The 23668-nt window shown below is 35.6% G+C and overlaps 1 long non-coding RNA gene across 2 annotated transcripts in view; it reads left to right on the forward strand.

Moving 5' to 3' along the window:
- LOC112640808 (uncharacterized) overlaps window positions 1-23668 on the forward strand; it is a 481961-nt gene that overhangs the window by 172460 nt on the left and 285833 nt on the right. Inside the window, exons 7-9 of one of the 2 annotated variants that reach the window (XR_007411446.1) lie at window positions 3868-3905; window positions 15579-15639; window positions 16077-19770. This is a non-coding gene — a long non-coding RNA (uncharacterized LOC112640808). Of the gene's footprint in view, window positions 1-3867; window positions 3906-15578; window positions 15640-16076; window positions 19771-23668 lie in introns of those variants that run through there. The other variant, XR_007411443.1, reaches the window with a different exon arrangement.

Genomic DNA, 23668 nt, shown 5'->3' on the forward strand with positions numbered 1-23668 from the left:
ATATCAAGCTTTCAGAATTATCACCATAAAATTATAATTATAAAATATTGTGGTACTGGCACAGAAAAGTATTTTGGGACAGTATAGATTGCCTAAAAACAGGTCCCTCAAACTTACTATAAAAATAATGTAGTAATAACTAATTAGTATATTCCAGAAGTGGTATTGTATAGGAGAAGGGATTAACAAAAACTTAATAGGATAATCGATTATGCATTTATTATATCTCTACCTCACATAAATTATAAAAACTAATTCCAAGTAGATATCAGATCTAAATATGAAAAGAATAAAACACATAATACTTAATTATGGAAGTGCTGAATCATCATATTGTATACCTGAAACTAATTAAACACTGTATGTTAACTAAGAACATACAGGAATCAAATTCCATTTGATTGGAATTAAAATAAAAACTTAATAAGAAGTAAATAATAAAAATAAAGAAATCTGTCATTTACAGTATCATGGATGGACCTTGAGGGCATTATGCTAAAAGAAATCAATCAGAAAGAAAAATAAAAATACCATGAGATCTATCCTGTATGAGGAATTAAAAACAACTCACAGATACACAGAAGTGATTGGTGGTTGCCAGAGGTGGGGAATGGGGGTGGGCAAAATTTGTGAAGGGTGTTAAAAGATACAAACATCAAGTTATAAAATAAGTCACGGGGATAAAATGTGTAGCCTGTCGACTATAGGTAATAATACTGTATTGTATATTTAAATGTTTCTAGGAGTAAATTCAGATGATCTCATCAACATACAAAAAAAAAAAATCCTGTAAGTTTACATGGTGATTGATGTTAACTAGATCTATTGTGGTGATCATTTCACAATATATATACATATCATATCATTATATAATATACCTGAAACTGTTGTTGTATGTCAGTCTTACTGATAAAAAAAAGAAGTGTTTGGGCATCAAAATAAAGTAATACTAGACAAGATCTTAATGAACTTCAGGTAAGGCATAAAAATATAAGCCATTAAAGAGAAAAAAATGGCACATTTGATCTCATCTAAATTGAAAATGTCTATGTATTAAATAATATTGAAAGTATAATGGAAAAAATGTGGTATTTAGCTTCCAGTATTTATGTTAGACTTCTGTACCTTAACTTCTTGTGTCATTTTCTTTTACTATCCAATGAGCAAGACAAGTCAGCTAACATACTGTGCAATTTCATTTATTAAATATATTCAATGTCGATGGCTTTGTGGTATACATAGAAGGCAGTGCACTAACAAACCTGATTTACATGGCCTTCCACCCAGCCTTATTGCCTTTAGTGGTTCTAGTTAACATCCTCAAGGATATGCATATTATTTCTGAAGCCTTAAATTCTTTTTTTAAAGATGGCAACCATCTTTGATTTCAGTTTTGATTTCAGACCAGTGAGTTTTGGGGCTCAGTTTGTATGTCTTGAGAACATGATGAGGTATTGCCTAACTTTTATTTGATGGAAGCATTATTTTATTTACAATGCCCAGTAATGCCACATGCTAACCAAACCCACCACAGAACAGCTCTGACAAAAGATTCGAAATACTTGCCCTGTAATTCGTAATTTGCTGTAAGTCTGTCCTTTTCTGGTTAGCTCATTCTCTTGCTTGGTAATATTCTTAATTTAGTGTTTACTCCATTGGGCAAATTCCCAGCTTGAATAAAATTTGTTATTCTGAAAGAAACCATGTGTTGCCATCCATATTTATATTTGTATGGTTAGCTTAAAAAGTCAAGAGAGCATGCATGAGGACAAATGTAAACATGTTTATGTATGTTTGTATGACTATTCTCACTTACCATACATATACATAAACAGCCTTGAAAGAAAACCAATAGATTCTGTTCCTGCTCTCTTCACACCATAAACTTTCCAATATAATCTTGTTTCCCCCAATAGACCTAGTCTTAATTTGTCTTTTCTTTATCTCAAAATTCCTTCGCTGTCAAGCCAAGTTACTCTTAAAAGGACTCTGGGAATTGCAGTCAAGAGAAAGATATATTAAAGTATCATTATTCAAACATAAAAATTTAATAAAAATGTTAACAAGGTTTCCCTAAGGTGGGGGTGTTTATTACTTACTTTCTTTTTTTTTTAACAGCACAATTACATTTCTACAGATAGAGGTCAGGTATAACTTATAGCACCTGCAATTTAAAGAAAATGTGGGAGGAAAAGAACACTATCCCTCAGACATTATACACACAACTTTCTTTCCTATGTAATTTTAAACTCTTTTAATTTTTCCTCAGTTTCAAAGGAGAGTTCAATTGTGAATGATGGCAGTGGCTTTTTCTTTAATTTGTGACATCTAATCTTTACTTTAGGCTTCGCCAGTCACATCTCACTATGTCTCATTGCCTGTGCCCTGACACAATAAATCAGGCCAAGGTGATCCAATATCGTGTGACATTTTTTTAAAAAAAGGATATTAAATGGTGGCAGAAGATATGGCTGAAACACGTCAACGTGGACCCAAGGGGCATTGTTCTTCTCTAACAATTTGCTTTCTCAGAGTCTGGCTAGAAGAATTATTATTGCCCTTTATATATAAACATCCTTATCCAAATAGTCTTCCTCTTATGCCTAATATATGCATTCCTGTCATATGAAAGCCACTTGCTTAAGCTGCTTTTCTGTCTATTTGTAGTCTGTTCAGGCACACAGTCCTCAGCAGGAGTCCGGCTCCATGATTCATTGCCTCAGATTTCCTACGGAGCTTACATGATGCTCGCTCAGCCCCATACGGTTTTGTATCCATTATAACCAGGGACAAGTAAGCAGGGCTCAGGAGTCTGAGCATCTATCTAAGAATAGCTCCCTGACGCCTTGCTTTACTCACAATAAATGAACAATGAACTCTTTACATGCTAACCTCGTATGGTGAGGAGAAATTATAGGAGCTTACTTGAGTTAAATAAGGGAAGAAGCATTGAGAGTGAAGCTCCTTAAATGAGCAGGTCAATAACTAGTTTACAGAGACCAGGGCACCTGGCTAATGGGAGAATAAAGAATTATGCTTGTCACAGAAAAAGAAAGATGCTGTCCTGGTTTAGTGCTAAATAATTACATTCATTATACTGAGAATAGCTCTGCAAGTGGTCGGTTGCACTAGTTAATTCATTAGCAAAACTAATCGGCAAACAACAAACAACAATTGGGGGTAAATTTAACCAATTTCAATAGAATGTTTGGCAAAACAGGATTTTCTTTATACTAGAAAAGGAAAATTACACTGGAAAACTGCCACATAATTGTGTGTGTCTTCTGATTTTTGTCTCGAGTTTCAATATGAAAGATGGAAATCATAGCTAAAGCAGAGAGAGGGCATACGTACAAATGATGATTCTACTGAATGATTTCAGATGACCTAAAATATCCCAGAGTTTCAGTGTTAATCCTGACAATGAGTAGAAAACAGACTCTAATAGTAAGGGGTTTTCCACTGTCCTTGCTTTATGAGATTTGTGATTATATAATTAAATATAATAACGTATGTTGTGTGTAATACGTAATAACTATAGATAGCATAATTCTGGAGTGTTAATAATATAACTTAGATCTATATGACCCAGAGAAGCTTAGAGTAGTTTTACCTTTGACCAGACTAAGTGGTTCAACTGTGGCTAATACAAAACTCTAATGTAATTAATTTGCTCATTTATGCATTCAATATGCATCATAACTTTAGACAAAAATCCTACAAGAGAAACAGTAATTTGTCTTGATGGAAGGGTGAGGAATGATTAGATAATATGGGGCACTAAGATTCATTCTCCTTAAAATGTATGGGGTTTTTTTCCTTTATTTCTGGAATAAAGTTTTTTTTTTTTTTTCTATTTTCTTTTAGAGAAGAAAGAATTCAAACATGCAATGCTAGGAAAGAAGGTAAGATTGAGGGATAAAATCTAAAGGGTCTACTGAGCCTGGTAGCTTTATTGTGTGTTACCACAGAGCAGCACTATTCATTTAGAATTCCAAAAAAAACAGTTAACTCATCTGTTGAATTCAACACAAAATCACTGATTTGATCCACTATAGATGTTATATTCATCACGGATTTTTCCCCAAATAAATAGCAAGTCTATGGCAAGATCTTTGTAAGAGTCCAGAAATTCTTCAGTAGGCCCTAGAATCAATAAAATGGGGTAACTGCATTTATCGTGTATTCTTCAAGCAATACCATCTCTGCCAAGCAAATGCTAAGAAGAACATTGGTATTAAAGGGTTTTTCTTTTAGGCTCTATATTCTAAAAACTTAAGAGGAATATGTAGGAGGATCATGACTTCTAATATTCTCTAGCCTAGGATTTCTTAACCTAGGTACTACTGACATTGTGGCTCAAATAATTTGTTGGAGGTAGGCGTGGGATGGGGGTCAGGGGCAGGGGGTGGGGAGATGTCCTGTGTATAATAGGCTGGTTAGCAGCATTTCTGGCTTCTACCCACTAGATGCCAGTAGCAACTCCCTCAGGCTGTGAGAACCAAAAAAACTGTCTCCAGACATGGCAAAATGTTCCTTGGGGGGCAATATTCCTCCCCTTCTCCCCACCCGACCCCCCACTCCTCTTTGAGAATTGGTGTTGTAGTCCCCCTCTAGTGCTCTCCAGTGCACATGCTATACTTCAGGTACCCTGGGCTGGACACACCCAGATGTCTCTAACTCTGCACACCTGGTTCCATCTAAATGTTACAACTTCTTAGCCCACTTTTTCCTCCTTCTCATTTGAATTCCTGTCCGCTCTATACTGAGTTGGTGTTCCTCTGCTCTACTGCCACATAAATGTCTCTATGAAAGTACTTAGTATCTTTTTAACTGTCGATTTTTGCTACCAGACAATAAACTCCTTATGGGCAAGGGAACATATCTTATATGTTCTTAGCTCCAAGCATACTTCTTGGTGAACTAGGGGCAAATTCAAAGGAAAAAGGAAAATAACAGTAAGAAGGGAGAAAGTCAAAATGAAAAATGGCTTATCAGAAATCTTGTTAGTGAATAAGTATATGGAAGGGCATTTATAGCCACTATGGATCTGAAGCGTTCAGGTCAAATTAATAGTAAGCATCTATTTGGGTATTCTATACAGCATCAAAATCAACTGAGCATGACTAAACTGTTTAGGCAAGTTTTATATCTGTGCTTAAGGTTGGATACACGTGTTTCCCCTTTCTCTTGAAAGCTCAGCCAATTCTTGAAGCCCCTGGAAAATCTGTTTGCTACTTGGTTAGAAATTGTGCCAGGCATTCTCTTTTGATATTCAAAATTACTTTAGTTTTGAGTTATGATCCTAAACTTTCATAGTTTTTGCCTTTGTCACGTAGAAAGTTATTTTTTTAAATTAAATTTTGCGGTCTGCTTGGTTTGGAGTTTCTAAAGCCTCATAGAATGGTTACATGTATAACCAATTCTCATTTTAAAGATTGCATTGAGAATTCTGTTAGTATCTAAAGCAGGCAATATTATAATTATTATATTTCAAAAAGTAACTACCTATGAATGGAATATATTATAAGAACAAGAAAGAAAAGGAGAGAGGGAACATGGGTTTGCACAATTAGAAGAACCCAAATTTACTTCTAATTTCATCTCTTTTAAAGCAATTATTCTCACTTAGTTACCCCCAAACTATAGATTAGGCCCCATTATCACTTGTGGTTTTTTTTTCTTTTTTCTTTTTTTTTTCTTTCTTTCTTTTCTTTTTTTTTTTTTTTTGTACTATGTTCTTTCAGGAGAACATAAATATACTATGAAGACTTTGCTTTCAGGTGATACTTTTTTATACATGTTGTAGGGAAGGAAAATGAGGACACTAGTGTCATAGGTCATATTATTATTTCAAATATCCACTGCTGTCCCTATAGGATGATTGTATATTCCCTACCCCTTGATACACTGCCTGGCCAAAATGATTGCCTTGGCTAAAGGAATGTTAGTGGTAGTGATCTGTGCTTCCAGCTGAAGGTCTAAGAACTGTCCTGAATTCTATCATCAATTTTTCTGTCTCCAGTGAGGCTAGTGTTTCAAAAGTACAGTGGTTTTGTCATTTGCATCTCAGAATGAGAAGACCATAGATGCCTCCAATCCTTGAAAGACATGTTACACGAATAGGGAAATTTTGTTGTTGTTGTAAGCCATTGATTTTTTTTTTCTTATTCATTTAACAATTCTTCTTTGAGTATCTCCTATGTTCTAGGCACCGTTCTAGACACTGTGGATGCATAAGTGAAGCAGACAAAATTCTTGACCTCTCGTGGAATTTATATTCTACTGGGGAGATGCAATTTTTTTAAAAAGTAAATAATATAGCATGGTAGAAAGAAATAATATGATGGAGGAAAATTAATCAGCAAAGAACATGAGTAAATGGGAGATAATGGTTTCTTTTGTAAATAGGGTGGTCAGAGTGGGTTTTTTGTTTGCTTTTTTGTTTTGGGGTTTTTTTTGTGAGAGAGAGAGGAAGAGAGAGAGAGAGCAAGCAAGCAGGGAGGGGCAGAGGGAGAAGGAGTGAGAGAGAATCTCAAGCAGGCTTCCAAGCTCAGCATGGAGCCTTTCGCTGGGCTTGATCTCATGACCCTGAGATCATTACCTGAGCAGAAATCAAGTGTCAGACTCTGAACCAACTAAACCATCCAGGTGCCTGCAGAGTAGGTTTTATTGAAAGGTGACTTTTTTCATTCTTGAACTATTTATATTTCACTTTTTCTCTAATTTTTAAGGAAAACATTTTGCTTCAGAGAATTTGAAAAATCACTCTGATTTAGGGTTATCACAATATAACTTAGCAAAAGCTGACTGATATATTTAGAAGTAATTATTTTTTTAAAAATGCCATTATATAGTTTTGATAAATAGAATTCTCATGTGTTTTCATGTTTAAATAATTACTATGAACTCAGTAATTAAGTTCATCTATTAAGAAGATGTATACTATATATTATATACAATATGTATTAAGATATATATAATACAAGACACACATATATATAATATGAGATATATATCTTAATATATATTGTGAAATGGGCAGCCCGGGTGGCTCAGTGGTTTAGCACTGCCTGCAGCCCAGGGCCGGATCCTGGAGACCCTGGATCGAGTCCCACGTTGGGCTCCCTGCATGGAGCCTGCTTCTCCCTCTGCCTGTGTTTCTGCCTCTCTCTCTCTGTGTTTCTCATGAATAAATAAATAAAATATTAAAATATATATACAGTGAAATTATTACACATTGTGTAATACATACTGTGTATTATTAAACAATGTGTAATACATATTGTGATATTGGAATATAATGATGAGAATGAATGAGACAACTAAACATGAAGGAAACAAAACAATGAGATCTCATACTACTCTGCACCTACCTCTTTCAAATTTCGCTCGATGGTAAAATGATTAAGGATGGACCAACATTATCTAAGATTATATACTTGAGGTTATACTCTGAAGAAAAAGAAAAAAGCAAGATGCGTCTTTTCCCAGAATGCCATACCACTTCCCAAACCATGACTCAATCACAGTAAACAGACGGGGGATGTATAATATGCAGTTACTTAGGCTTGTGTTGAGTTGTATGCCTAAAAGCTCTAGGGGCAAGCAGTAGAAGGGGTGACTGCTGGAATCATTGACCAAAGAAGCCAGGTTTTTTGTTTGTTTTTGTTTATTTGTTTCTTAAAGATTGTGTTTATTTATTTGAGAGAGAGACAGAGCATGAGCCAGGGGAAGAGGCAGAGGAAAGGGATAAGCCGACTCCCTGCTGAGCATGGAGCCCTACTAGGGACTCTGAGAACTAGACCTGAGCTGAAATCAGACACTTAACCGACTGAACCACCCAGGCACCCAGAAGAGCCAAAAGTTTTAATGAGGGTTATTATTGGAACATAGTTGTATACTATCAATATACCAACTGTTAATATTTTCTGATAATAGTATTTAGAAATACTTAGGAAAAACATATTTTGATAACAAATACGACAAAAATTAATCCTTTTATGTATAAAAATGTATTCCATTCAATGCAAATACTATAAGAAATAAATGAAAAAAATACAATTAACTAAAAAATTGGAGGAGGTGGAACACAGACTTAAATAACAAAGAAATGCACATAAAAATAGTAAGATAGTGTTTTTCTCCTTCATATTAACAAGGAATAACAACTTTCATATTCTTTTGCAGTAAAAGTATGAAAGAAACTCAGCAAGTAAATTAAACATGCCTATAATGCTTTTGGAAAACGATTTATAATAAACAACAAAATTTTTCAAGTATCAGTAATTATATTTCTAGGAATATATCTTAAGGAATAATCTAAAAAAATAACCATAAGCTATTAATGGTTCTTTTGTCTATAATAATACAAAGGTAGATACAAAATATATGCCCCAGGAGAATGGTTAATCAAGACTAATGAAGAAACTTTTATGACAATTTACCGTAAATATTTCCTATATCAAATTGAAGTACAGAACTATGCAGAGACCACTAGAAGTCCATAAAAATTTTCTTTTCTTTCTTTTTTTTAAAGATTTTTATTTATTTATTTATGAGAGACACAGATTGAAAGCAGAGGCATAGGCAGAGGGAGAAGCAGGCTCCCTGCAGGGAGCCCAATATGGGACTCTATCCCAGGACCGGGGATCATTCCCTGAGCTGAAGGCAGATCCTCAACTGCTGAGCCTCCCAGGACTTCCACTTTCGTTTCTTTTCAAAGAAAAGGAAGGGCACCTTGGTGGCTCAGTTAGTTAAGCATCTGCCTTCAGCTCAGGTCATGGTCTCGAGGTCCTGGTGATGGATCAAGCCCCATGTCGGGCTCCCTGCTCATCAGGGAGTCTGCTTCTCCTTCTCCTGCCGCTCATGTTCTCTCTCACTATTTCTGTTGTTATCTCTGTGTCTCTCTCTCAAATAAATAAATAAAACCTTAAAAAAAAAAACTTACTTCATGGTTGTACAGTGTACACTTCTCTGTCTCCCTTAGTGTCTAAAGTCACTCCAATAGAGTGAGCAGGGAAGTGACTGGTGTCTCATCTTATCACCTGAACCTGGATATAATGGTGATCCAGCTTGACCAGCCCACAATGACAATGCCATAGGAGCAGATATGTGGAAGGAGCATCCCATAATCTACCCAGGGATTAAGGTGCTCACCAATCAGGCGTGTTGGGCTATTATAAGAGAAAAGCATGATTTAAGTTACTTGTTGCAGAGAGAGGAGAGTGGTTGCTATGAGACCTTGTTCTAATACATACGGAAATATGGTATCATCATATTACTCATTTATTGAGTTATTTGTTGTTTGTGTCCTCACTAGAACCAAAGCTTAATGAGAGCAGGGACTTGATTTTGTTCACTATTGTATCCCAATGTCCAGATTAGTGCCTAGAACACAGCAGGTATTCAATGAATAAATAAAGGAATGACATCATCTATTTTTATAAAATGGCAGATAGATGTTTCAAGATAAAAACATCTTGAAAGGGATATAAACAATGATTGTCTAGAGGATTATGTTTAATTAATAAAACAATTTTTAAAACTTAAAAAGAATCATGCTTGCTCTCTAGTATGGACTTAGAATTTGCCTCGTGTTTATGATGTTTTGTATCTTTTATACATCCTAGTTTATTGATTTTTAAAACAAATGGTTTATTTTCCCTGAATACGGTCAACTATGACTTTTCTAAATCTCCATTACATTACATATGGAGAAGCAGCCCACTTGATTTTTAACTTAAAATACCATACAGTTAAAAAACAACCAAAACTCCCAAAGAGCAGATAACACAAACCATTCTAAAGATAAGATAGTTCTAATAAGCCTTATCTCCTAAATTTAATTATATTGCATGGAAGTAAGAACAAAATAAATAATAAAATACCTCAAGCGTCATAGTACCAAATTAGTGTTCTGTGCATTACCCTATTAAAATGCACCCTCTGAACTATATTCCTCATCATTCATCATCTTGCATCCCTAACCCGATGCTTTCCCTTCATTGGCTATCTCTAGCCCCTTAGTTTGACACCGTTAGTGTATCAGTCTGTGGCCTGTGGGGCATTGGGCAACAGTGAAACAACGCAGGCCCTAGAGTCAGGGGAAGGTTATGCCATCTCTTTGTAGCAACTTGAATTTAGCAAGTCATTTCTCTGAACTTCAGCCTATTTGGTTGGAAAATGAAAATGATACAGTAAATGAAAGGAATCCATAGATCTAACATTCATGGTTTCTACTATGAGGAAAAAATCTCTAAGGCCTTGTGCTTGTAGTAACATGGGTACGTTAATTAGTGAGTGAGTCTAGCTAACCCCTAAGTAAACACACGCTTCCAATGTGCTCAAACCCAAGACTCTTCCTATTCTGATTTTTCCTCCTTACAAAATTGTGCTTTTGGGAACTGAAACTCAGAAAGCAATGCTTCATGATAGAAATCTAGGAATCATTCTTTTCCAACCACAAATCAACTGTATGTATATTTTACTGCCTTACATCTTGTTTTTCTTCACTCAGTTTTCACTGCCTCAATAATAGCTAACATCTCTATGGCGCTTACTATGTACTAGCCACTTCTATTTATGTTAATTCATTTAATATTCATAACCTTAGGAGGCAAGTACTATTATTATTATTAACCTCGTTTTTCAAGTGAGAGGACTGAATTATGAAGAAGTTAGGTAGCTTGCCCGAGGCCACATAGAATGGCTAAACTGGGAATCAGACCTGGGCAGTTTGACTCCAGAACCTGTGTTCTTAATCATTACTGTTTACTGGAACTACCCTGGTGCAAGCTAAGGCCATTTCTTCATCTGTATTACTGCAATAGCCATTTAATTAGTCTCTCTGTGTCCACTTTTGCCTCCCTATAATTCATTCTCCATGCTGCAACCAACATTCTTTAAAAAAATTATCTTCAATCTCATCATTACCTTATTAACATCTTTATATGGCATTTAAATTTTTCTCCCTTTTCAAGAAGTGTTTATGAAGGCATGAACATTCCAACTCTGTTGACTTGAATCTGATAAAGATAGTCTTGTAGAGAGGAGATGATAATATCCAAGAGCATGTAAAAAACAGATACAAGTGGGACATATACAGGGGAAATATATGTGGCCACCAGATTCAAGGACTAAGAGCAGATGTCCAAAGCCAGATATCAGGGAACAGTGGGGATAAGCTTCAGACGGCAGCTGAGAGGACGTGGAGAGCATTCCCAGCTGATATCCTGGGACAAAATCTGTTATCCCTTGTTACTTTTTCATATCTGCGAGAGGATTGGTAGTATGAAGAACTAAAAGGGGCTGGGTTTGAATTCTGACTCCAGCCCAAATAACAACATAACCTAGAACAATGTTTCTGAGGTTCAACTTTCCTTTTAATAAATTCATTGGGTAATTATCAAGAATAATTCAGAAAATATACATTGCCTAGCATGAGATAGATTCCTATTGTAGCTGTTAATGGCTAGTAGGAGAGTTTGGGAGGGACAGCTATGGATAAAGGGCCATGAATAATGTGGACAAAAGACAACCATATTTTTCAAGGTAAAGTTCCAGCTCTTCAACACAGAGTCTTTACAATCAGATTTATAACAGTTGGCAGATTTATAAATGATCTCTAGATTCCACAGTCAAGCAGTGAGCATATTGGTGTCTTTTGTTTCATTAGCCTTTCAAGAGCTAGGGATTTGCAGTTGTCTGAAAGCTAGGTCTAAGCTTTTATGTGGGGATATACTGCTGGCTATTTAGATTTGGTTGTTTTAACTCTTAATTAAATATCCATAAATTTAGACTATTTCCTGGCCTGAAATTCAAAGTTCTGACCTTCCCTAGTGCTCAGACTCTACCAGTTTAGGTCTAACCTTCCATGACTAAGATAATTGAAATGTATAGGGTGGTGGCTTACCTTTGTCCTGAGAATGCCAAGTAGGTGGCCTACATGGTACAAAATACCTTATGAGTCCCTGAAAATTTTGGTGTTGTAGAAAGTGTATTTGGGCTTTAACTTTAACTGACTTTTGTCCTCATTTTACACCCATTCCTTACTAACTATATTACTTGGGGCAAGTAAATGACCTCCTCTGCATTTCAATTCTATTCATCCACTGGACAGTAACAACTGCCTCAAAATATTACTGGGAAGGTTAAGCAATATTTCATGTAGGGCTGTGTTTAAGTCAGCTTACTAGAGCATGGATTCAGGGTGCCTCAGAACATTAACATTTAAGGGATAAGCAGCAAGTACATCCTCTATCCTTGTTTGTACTCTGGCCCTTCTTCCCTCAGAGCTTCTGTTGCTCTGTGGCACAGTCTTTTGCGCCTTTAATTAGACCATACCAGCTATGTGGCTTTGGAGTAACAGTGTCTTATTTCTATTTGCTATTCCCACTTTTGAAAAACATGAGAGCCATAGAAAAAAATTAAATATTCACTTAGTTAATAAATCAACTTGGTGCCAAATATTATGGATTCCTTACCTTACTATCCTTCATACTTATATATTTCTCCTGGCTTAATTTCTTTATTGTCCCATCATTGATTTCTGAATGAAGCCAAATCTCTGAAAATGACTCGCAGCAAAGCTTCTATTAAGACTGTGAGCACAGTGAGGACAGAGGCTGTGTCTTTTTTTTTTTTCCATTTATTGAGCTTTAAGTGCCAAATAAAATTGTAAGATATTAAAAGTATATACATATACGTTGTGAAAGGATTCCAGGGTCCATGTTTTGTCATCTCTGTACCCTCATTATCAGGTGACTAACCACTCAGTAAAAGTTTGCTGAAGTGTTTTGTATATAACTTTGGGGAATCGCCATATGAGCTAATAAGCCTATGAGATTACTTGGTGGGCTTGGGTCTGACTCCCATGAAGCCTTCTTAACTGGTCATATTTATTACTGGAGATGGCACTCCAGCCTCTCAGCTAGTATTTTAAAAGTGGAGAAAGCTAGGGAAAAGCTACATGAGGACTAAAGAAAGAATCATATCTCTGTGGAGGGAGATGATTGAAATACTTCAACATCCACTAGAACTTAACAACAACAAAACATATCTAAAAACCTGTCAGAGAATGAAATTCCAAGTCCAGGAGGAAAAAAAAGAAAAACTTGACATGACCAAATGTATTTTTGTCTCTAAGCATCTGTGTACCAAGCAGCAAACAAATGTCTGGGACAGGGATGGACTGAAACACAGAGGGGCTTAAAACAGAATCTTCATGAAGGACCTGATTCTACCCGGCATTTCATTTTGGCTTCCAAATGCTTCCCATGATCATATAATGGTGATTTACTTAAAGTTGTCTTTTTTACTAGCAGAAAGCGTGTCAGGCCTTCTTAGGGTTGCTGGCTCAGATCAGAGCTTCCCTGAAGCAGAGGTCCCATCTGGATAAACTTTTTCACCTAGCACTCAGAGCCACTCACATTTAAATGCAATTAGCACCTTTTGTTAACAATGGGGGAATCCTCAGAGACAAGCCCATTGATTGTCTATAGGTGGATCAGATTTTCATGTTGCTCTATATTTAAGAGCTTCTACTGTCTCTCTTCAGAAAATCCATATAGCAGGAGAAAACATTAAGGCCAAAAATAATTGTCAGAATGGATAATAAGGAGGATATTAGATTCATATATTTAAGCTTCTTCCCAGGGCTAAGCTCGTAAATGAATTATAGTTTCAAATACAGCTCTTCTTGTAAAAAAGTGTGAAAGATATGGTTAGTTTTTTATGCGTTTTGTCTCCCATTTAAGGTCCATCTCTCTGCTTCATTTAGTGAATCTTAAACCCAAGGATCTGCACCGAGTCCTTGTTTATCTGGCTCTTGTTCTCAGCCAACTGATAGTTAATGAAAACTAAGTATGTTAGTATATGCTTTAAATTTTACTGACACAATTCTATAGCAAAGATAGACATGCATGTGTTTACATATGCAGGGGCTGGCCAGGAGAGAAAGATTGTCATATGATCTTTTCTCTTCTATTGCTTCACCCCCCACAAACAAACCTAGATGAATTTCGAAGAATATGAAGCTTAATATAGCTGTTCAGAAAGGAATCAGCGGCCTGTTTACTGCACTTATCGACAATTTGTGAAAGAAGAGACCAGAAATCAGTCTAATTACCAGAGTGCCAGTTGTGCTTGTTAACACCAGCTTTGTGACCAAATGTTATTCCACAGTTGTCACATCACACGAGGGTTTCATTACTAACATAATAGTGAACAAGATCACATGAAAAGCTATTGATTGATCTGCCACACAAAGGAAAGACACACTTGTCTCTATTATAACATGTTACATCTTCAACTATAAGCAGCAGATGTTGCCCCACCATTCCTCTTGCTAGAGAAGTGTAATTTCGCTACTGTCCTGCTTCTTTAAGCATTTGCCAATTAGGGTCCCCTTTCTATTTGCATATGTCATCAATGGGCTGAAGAGACAAGAAATTATCCTGCCCTAGCCCTTCCTGATCTTTAAGCCAGACTCAATCGATTCTCTTGAATTGAATCCAGGAGATGCTTGGGGTGTGCACAGTGTTTACTTTATCAATTGTCATTTCTGGCAATAAAAACAAATGGCTGTTTTATGTTAGGTTGGTTTCATGTGTTCTGCAGGAGACTTGGCTATAATTAGGCAATCCAGAGGGGATAAAGAAGAGGAAGCCTACGCCTCTTAGGGTCTTTCTTCCTGAATTGTCTGAGTTAGATGGCAGAAAGGGGCCCATGATCCCAAGTGAACTGAAGCCCTTGTCACCATAGTTCTTCAGGTCCTGCATTTTGCTTGTCTGTCTCACAAAAGCTCAGTAAACCCATATCTTTAAAAGGCACAATCACCATTATTTTTAAACGAGAGCTGTGAATTGGATTTGTTTACCATGGGAGTAAGCACCTAAATAAGCATACCGCTCATCTTATCTGATGATGAGTGATTTGTCCGGCAGAATGTGAATCTGCTCCTCACCGACTCCATTTTCCTGTTTATGCTTGTTGAACAGATACAATTTAATGAAGAATATACAGTACTTAAAATCCGCACCATTAATAGTTTAATTAAACTGGTGCATACTTCAAAAACAGAGTGACAGAAAACATTAATTTTGGTTATAAAGGGCATGGCATTATTAAAGTGCAATTAAAAACAACATTCGCTTACAGTTAACAACTAAGACAATTTAATTATTTAACACTGGATTGTCACTTGTGACTAACTTCACCTCTTTGATGTGGGGATGTTCTGTGTCCCTGTTGATTGTTATGATTTATTCCCTCGAATTCCAAATGGGGTGGCATTCTCAGAGCATCAGCATTTTTATTCAGTCCCTGTTGGCTAGTGTGCATGGTAAAGTATGAAAATTTAACCAACTGTTTTGTAGTGCTAACAGCTACCCTGCCAGTAACTTGTGATCATACAGCATATGTGGAAAGTTTCACCTACGCTGAAAACATTAGCTAAGGTTGTGCTTTCTCCTCAAGTACTTTGAAGGAGAATAGGCAAAACAGTATAATCATTCAAGAATATAGATGCTGGATGTGTGCTGCCTGTCTCCAATTGAAAATCTCTAACTTCTCTCTAGGTAATCTGAAACAACATTTTTAGCTGTATGTGCCTTTGTATCCTAGTCTGGGGATGGACAGGTAATAGCACTCATGTTTTCAGTATTAAATGAATAAATAGATATAAAGCACTTAGAATGCTGCTGAACACATCATAAGTACTCCAAAATGTTGACTTAATATTATTGTCACTAACTTGTGAGAATAAAAGTTAAGACCTATTAAGCATAACCTCAGATAGTCAAGGATTACATAGGCAATAATGAATGTTCCATAACAAGGACTAATTCAACCACCAGGAGACCACTAAACTTGCATGAGAAAAATGTCAGTATCAAAACTACCAGCAAGTTACAAAGACATATCAAGTAACTTTGTATACATTCTGTCTGCATTTTAATTTGTCCTCATGAATCTCTCGATAGATAGATAGATAGATAGATAGATAGATAGATAGATAGATATCTCTCTCTCTATATATATATATTACAACATCTAATATTTTGTATTCTCTCCAGGGAAGGAAACAGAAAATTGAATACATAGAGCCTTAATCAATATAGATTGAGTCCCTTCTGCTACTGATGAGAGAACTGGGGCCCAGAAGGTTCAGAGGTTACAAAAGAAGGAAAGTGTTCAAGACCAAAGGGAAGGTTGGCAGTAGAGACAGAATTAGAACCAAGGCCTCTTGGCAACCAGGCTGATATTCTTTCCTCTACTTACATCTACCATTATTCTTCTGTATGAGAAATGGAGATAAAAATGAGTGCCAGAACTTGTTTTTAATGTCAGAGACAGAGGTCTTAGAATCTAACATTAACTGAAAGTTCTCCAGGGCAGGAAACATGTGGGAGGTGTTTGAAATATTACCATAGAGATATCAGAAACACCAGCCAATAACATCTGTAGGGGAGATATAGGGAGGCCAGTACACATTTATAGGACCATAGCTCATACAAATAATTAAAAGACATTTTTCTCTCATGACTAGAAATTGGCTTTGACTACCAGAGTATTCTTACGAATCCTCAACTAGTATATATATAGTATATATATATACTATATATCCTGGTATATAGGATAGAGCTGTTTGTTGAGAAGAGAAATTTAGTAATTAAAAAATTTGGGATAATCTATTGAAAGAAGCTGCATATAAAATTTTTATTCCTGTCCCTGAAGATAGTCGATCAGTAGTTCTTAGTATACAATACGTGAAAACTTGGCAAGTAGGAAAAAAATTTAGATTGGTAGACTTCAGGGAAATATATGTTAGTACATTTTAATTTGAATATGATCTACTTGTCAAAAGTTTGAGCTAGCATCCGGGGGTAGAGGAGCTACATTAGTGCTCTTTTGAATGTACTTTTATCCATGAACCAGCATTTATTAAGCACTATTTATGTTCCATCTAGAAACTGTTAGGCTCTTGCTCCCTCATACCTCTCTCATGTTTCCACCTGATTCCAAGAACTACCCATACCTTGAGATCAGTCAGGAGGCTAATCTCTACAAACTTGTAATCATAGAAGGTGCAGACACTTCTTAGTACTTACCCAATTTTGATCCTGAAATATCACCCATGTGACTCTGTTCAGATCCTGACTTTCTTCATGCTATACTTTTAGGCTGAGTCCTTAACCCCTTGTATACTGTGCTGAACCCCTTCCTTGTTAGGATCTGGTCCTTTCTAATCTATTTGCCTGCCTTTTACCTGAGATCTCAGGCAATGCCTCATTTCCCCACACACTCATGTGATAAAATCACATTTGTGTGATAAAATCTATTTCTATGCAAAGGTGGGGGAAGATGTCCCAAAAAAAGATACAAAAAAAGGAAGACCTACTGACATGGAGATGTTTACCAATGTAATGCATACCAAAGAGACATATATAAAACAATGAGATAATAGAGTAAGTTTGTAAGATGTTCATATGCACAAAATGACATAAGCAACAGAAGAGTTATAGAAGGGAGTGTCATGTACAGGGTGGCAACATCAGTTTAGGCTTTCCAGAGTCTGCAGGACTTGTGCTGATATTCATCGGTACTCAAGGTCTTTAGACAAGCAGAAAAAATGCTAAACGTTTCTGCATTAATTGAATGAAATACAAGTGAGAGAAACAATAGGAATTAAGACAGATAACAGTGAGTATAGGGATGGGCTAAAGTTGAAATCAATAAAGGGACAGAAAGGAGAGAGCTGAGAATAAACCAAAAATTGATATTGAAAAGTATGGATGAAAGTTGGACAAGGAATAGGGAACAGTTTAAGGATTGGCCTTTCGATTTTGTTATTTTCATACCATAAACCAAGAATAAATAAAAGTTTTATGGCAGTTGAGCCACAGTTGGGCTTTGAGAGTGACCTAAAGTTATTCCCATCTGGGTTTCTCTTGCAAGGTCCTCTGCTTAAGGGGTACAACAGAGGAGCGGTAATGAATTAAAATAGGAGGCATATTATGGAGCTTCCTAGCTAGGCTGTCCTTTCTCACTTCGCCTTATTGAGTGCATAGAACTATTACAATTGCACAACCCAATTTCCAGCAGAAGAGGCTGGGTCAACTGATTTAATTTCACCCAGGCAATCTTGCCAGCTCACTCAGTGAATCAAACAATAATCCTTTGGTTAGTGGATCAATAAGAAATTAAGAAGCAATTAAAGAGAAATGAAAAAAACTTTAAAATTTACATTGATCTAGCAGTAGGTTTTTTTCCTCTTAGAAAATCAAAAATTCAAAAACAGTGAAACTCATTTACTGTTCTTGCATTCTTTCTGTTAATTTGAAAATTCTTAAATTAGTGGAAAAAACAGTAAAAATATAAAGAATTTTAAGGTTTTAAAACTCAAACAACAAATAACATAATTACATTTATATTGGAATATAAAATGTCTTTCCACTGATTTAAACAAATAGCTCAGTGGACACCAACATAGTTTGTGATAAAGTAAAAATAGCTCTGACTCTAGAGCTGCTATAGAATAAGAATCTGTTTCCCAAATCATCTCATTTGTGGCACAGAGACAACATTTCAAAATTAAAACTGTCACTTTCAGTTAAGATCATTTCAGTTCTAACCCCTGTTCAAATAACCAAAGCTTAGAAGCAGCATTCATCCACAAAAGTAAAATAAACTGAACAAAAGTTATTATGATTTTTTTTAAACGAGAACCCTTCATATGATGTCCAGTTATTATCTTTCTCAGATCTAGTGATTATAGCTGCAAGCTAGGAAATAGAAACACACACTTTGGTATATTTCTCCAACTAAAATGTTGCCTAACCTTTGATAAATTGTTTCACCCCACTGTGTCTTTGGATCTGCCTCTGTTTAAAAGGTGAGGAAAAGTTGTTGCCTACCTGTAGAAAATGTATGGTGCAGGTGAATGGACACAGGTCTATTAAGCACTTAGAACAGAGATATAATGGAAAGATGAAAGAGTGTGATTTTTAAGGCAGATCTTTAATTCAAGGATCAAACCTACTTATGATCTTCTAGAAAATTCTCTCAACAAAAGAAGATGGCTCTTTCCTTAAATGGATCACATATAACAAACACAAAAGTAAAATAAAGATGACAAGAAAATGAAATGAAAAATGAAAAGAAAAAACAAACAAACAAAAAATGCAGGAGGGCCAAGAAAGAAATTAGCGGGTCTTGAGGTGCATTCTCACGAAGGCACACCAATGTGCCCTGCTGCTCTAATTTCTCTGCTATGGAATAAAACAGCAGACAATTACTAAGCATTACCTATTTTATGGGCACCAATTACTTTGGGGGCATAGACTTAGGAAGGTGCTGATGTCAGATGAAATGTCGTATACTATAAATGACTGTATTTCCTCTTCGGATTTAGAAGTGTTTTATTAGACAATATATGCCATCATTTCTTTATGTTTTACACTTAATCCTTCAAATAGAGGTATTATGTGAGAAGCTGCGTGGGGTGCTTAAAGACCTGCAAACCATCAGTAATGCAATTAAAATTGGCATTTATAAAAGTATATTTTGATTCCTAATCCTGTTTTTACAAGTGCAAAATCACATTAGAAAACAATGTGATGCTAATTAAAGCTTTGTCACCCATAAGACCCTAGTGAATTGCATTTGTAATAGGCTCTGAAGCAGAAGCAATTTCTGCTGGGGAAACTTAAGCAGAATATGTGACTACATTTCTTGTTACTCTATTAAAATCAATGCTGCAGTTGTGTATGTTACTGTCGTGTTTTTATCTCTAAACTGAGCTTGAAATGTCATGTCATCTAAAGTTAAATTCAAAAGCCGAAAAAAAAGTATTATGGTACATTTGCATGTTTAAAAAGCCGTCAAAAGGCCAGGGACACTATTGATTTTCCTAATAAAGATTAAGAGGCTGATTGAAAGAAACATCAACATACATTTCAGATTACGAATGAATATCACCTTGCAAAAACAAAAGTGATTATTGGGGAAAAACCCAAGAAATGAATTGATTCTTGTTTATATATATATATATATTTATATATATATAAAAGTTATAAGGTTATAACGTCAGAATGAAATAACTTTTTTAGTCATACATGGTTTAAGGATCTTAGTTTTTATAAGATCTCCAGGTCAGCCCTGACACACTCACACCTAGTTGATTAGAAAAATCTGTATACAACAGGAACTCAAACATTAATGCAGGCTCACTTCCTCTTGATTCAGAAGCTATCACTAGGCTCTGATTATGGACAGAAAAGGAAATCACATAGATTGCAACATGAAAACAGTCCAGAGCTTGCCTTGACCTTTACAAATGACCACTACAGTAATGTAGGTGTGTATGTGTGTGTGTGTTTGCAATTTAAATAGGCCATGTACCATGCCATTTTTATATTAAAACTCCCAGTACAGTAATAAGAAACAAAACCCATTGCACTTTAATGACTTACCCAAACAGCACAGCTTCGGCCATCAAGAACAGAACTGATGTGGCCTGGAGGAAACAAAATGAACAGGGATAATTGATACCTATGAGAGTAATTAAATTATAGGGAAATTTTAAGCTTAAAGATTCTCAGAAAGTGATAGTGCATTAAAATTATTTTTAAATATTCAGATATGAATCCTTGACATTTTATTTCAACATGTGGTTATAGATAGACATCTAAGCAACAAAAATCTCCAGTCCCGCATGCCTTTCATCCCTGCTCCCCAAATCTACCTATCAATATATCTAACTATCTTGATCTTGGTGAATCAGAGAAACGGGTAAATGGAGATTTAAAAAATTGGGAAGAGATGAAATGATGTAATTTTGACAAAGAAATGTACACTGCAGGTTGCACAACCCCCAAAGAGATCAAAATAAAGTAAATCTAGACCCTGATGCATTAGGGAGGGACTATGAATCAGAAAGTTATACAAAAAGCAAATAAAAATAACCAGAGATTTAATGGCAGTGTATAAACAATAGGTGAAAAAGAGAGAAAACATCAAGTGAATCTACATATTTGGAAGAAAGTCATGCTCTATGGTAAGATGAAGGATAGTGCAGGGGGAGCTAGGCATGAGAGCAAAGGGAAAAAGTGCATATTTCATTGTGCCAGGGAGTGGCAGCCATTGAAAACATAACCCATAATTATAGTAAACCCAATAAACAAAGCAAATATAAAGAGAAGGAGGACTGGAAATAGAAAAAGGAAATTACGTGGTTATTTTCTTCCCTTAAAAGCTACATTCCTTTTAAAGCTCTTCCTTTTGTATTCTGCTTTTCTCATCCTTTTATTTCTCTTCAAGAGGAAGAAACAAGCAAAAATAATTTACAATCATAGATTATCAGTACCCACAGTCCATCTGGTTAGTTTAACCACAACAGAATGTGCGAGAGTGTTTGTATTTGGGGAGAGACGAGCGGGCACTATTATGCACCAATGAAACAATCTAATGTATAAAACTCAGATTCTGTTCAGTAATAAATCCCACTGTCTATGTTATAATCCTGCTTGAAAATGCTCATAGGAATTCAACTTAAAGAATTCCCCTTCCTTTTTTTTTAAGAAGTCAATTGTTTCTGCAATGAATATTCACAATACATGTCCCCACAAAAGACAGCTAATGCATCCAAAAGTGAAACCAGTAAACAGCCACCAGCAATAGAAATTTATGGAATTAGAGAAACCGGACTGGTTAAAATACATGACTGCATTCATTGTTGCAAGATGATTGGATTCATGTCTCATCAAATTTACATTGTGAAGACTGAATATAGTATGATTAGGCATTATTTTAACAACTACATTAAAATACAATTTAAAATAAAATGGCCCTTCATATCATACTAATATCAGTGTTTTAAATAACAAAGGGGATTTTTTTAAAGGAAAGGATTAGCATTTTGTTTCAATCAGTACAAGCAATGAGATTCCAGTTGGGGTCTCAAAGATTCAGGATTTTATTAATATTCCAGAGATGCATTTGTGTTGCCTCTGGGTACACTGAAAAGCCACTTAAACCGCACTTAAAACAGCACTACAGGATCAAATTGATGTGCATCAACCATTTACAATAAAACTTGATTATTATAAAGGCATACATATTTGCATAATTACATGTTTGATTTTTTGATAATGCAGCATACAGGACAAAATGTTGCTTCATGTAGAAACACATCATCAAAAAGCACCATCTGCTGTAGTATTTAATGCACTGCACACTGATCAAAAATGTTGAAGATGGATTTCTGAGTATCAAAAAGAAAGAAGCCTGAGTTGTATTTACACAGGCAGTATGGCTGGCTGGATCATGTAGAAAGGAGAAATAAAATTCAGGCAAAACATGGTATAAAAAGATAAGAGCCATACATCTTCAAACACAGAAATGAGCACTTTCACAAATATGGCATAAGAGATTTGGATATGTTTATATGATGTCATCCTTGCATTTAGTAAATTCTCAGAATCTAGATTCTATATTTAGAAATGAAACACTTTAGAATAATTGCTTATGAATAGGGTTATCCTTGGAGAAGCTTCCATTATGTATAGCAGTGGATTTGGAAAGGAGGAAAAAAACCCTCCATTTTTCATTGTGCACTAAAATGAGGATAGTAACAATGATTATCTTGGATAGTAGAATCATAGATAGTTTTTTTCTTCTTTCCTTTTTTTTTTTTTGACTTAGTCTTCCTAATTTTTATGTAATGTACATTTAAAAACTATATAAAATAAAAAAATAAAGAAAAACATAAAAATATAAAAGTTGAAGATCAATTTTCTAAAGGAATGTTCTAGGAAAAGAAAACAAAGCCAAAAGAATACACACAAAAAATACCAACATGGAAAACAAACTTTTGGATGCTTTGCAGAGCACTTAGCAGAGTAAAAGATATACCTGTGGGATGAATAGAAGCTATCTGGCCATGAGTGTGATGCGAAGAAACCACAGATCATAAGGACATAGTTTCAGAAATGGAGTTGCACTTCTCAGAGAAAAGAAATGACCTTTTCATCAAACCCTATTAATTCAAAGCCTACAAAAATTATTTAAAACCATAAATATTCTTGTCTAGGTCTTTTGCCATGTGAGTCCCCAAAGAGGCTTGACTTAAGAAAAAAAATCCTATATATGAAGAACAAGTGATAAATTAGGGAAATTGGAAAATAGTGGAACTTGAGGTGAATTAAATTGGTGTCCTACCCCTAGTTCCAAGCCAAAAAAAAAAAAAAAAACCAACGGTGAAGTATTACTCTAATCATACATTTGTTATTATAGACAGAAAAAATAAAATCTTGTTTGTATTCCATATAAATATTGGGAGTTAACAAAACAAAAGTTTAATAATACTCTCAGTTTTATCCAATCAGGAGTCCTAATGGTTGGAGAGGGAAAATGTTCTGAGGAAAAGTTCTAAAAGCTTTCCAAAATGAGAAACGTGGGGCCCAAAGGGCCATAAATCAAATACTGGAAAACCTCCACTTTGGAGTGATGCTGAGGAATTCTGGATCTAGTGTTTCTTTGACATTGGCAGCTTCATACCCTTCATTTCCTGTCTGGAACCCCTGCAGGAAGTTATTATATGCACACAAATAGAAATGGTCATGCAGATACTCTGGCAGGTGAAAGAAGGCCAGTGGGGAGGAGTTGG

The sequence above is a fragment of the Canis lupus genome, chromosome 6 (assembly GCF_003254725.2).
Source record: "Canis lupus dingo isolate Sandy chromosome 6, ASM325472v2, whole genome shotgun sequence".
Classification (NCBI taxonomy): Eukaryota; Metazoa; Chordata; class Mammalia; order Carnivora; family Canidae; genus Canis; species Canis lupus.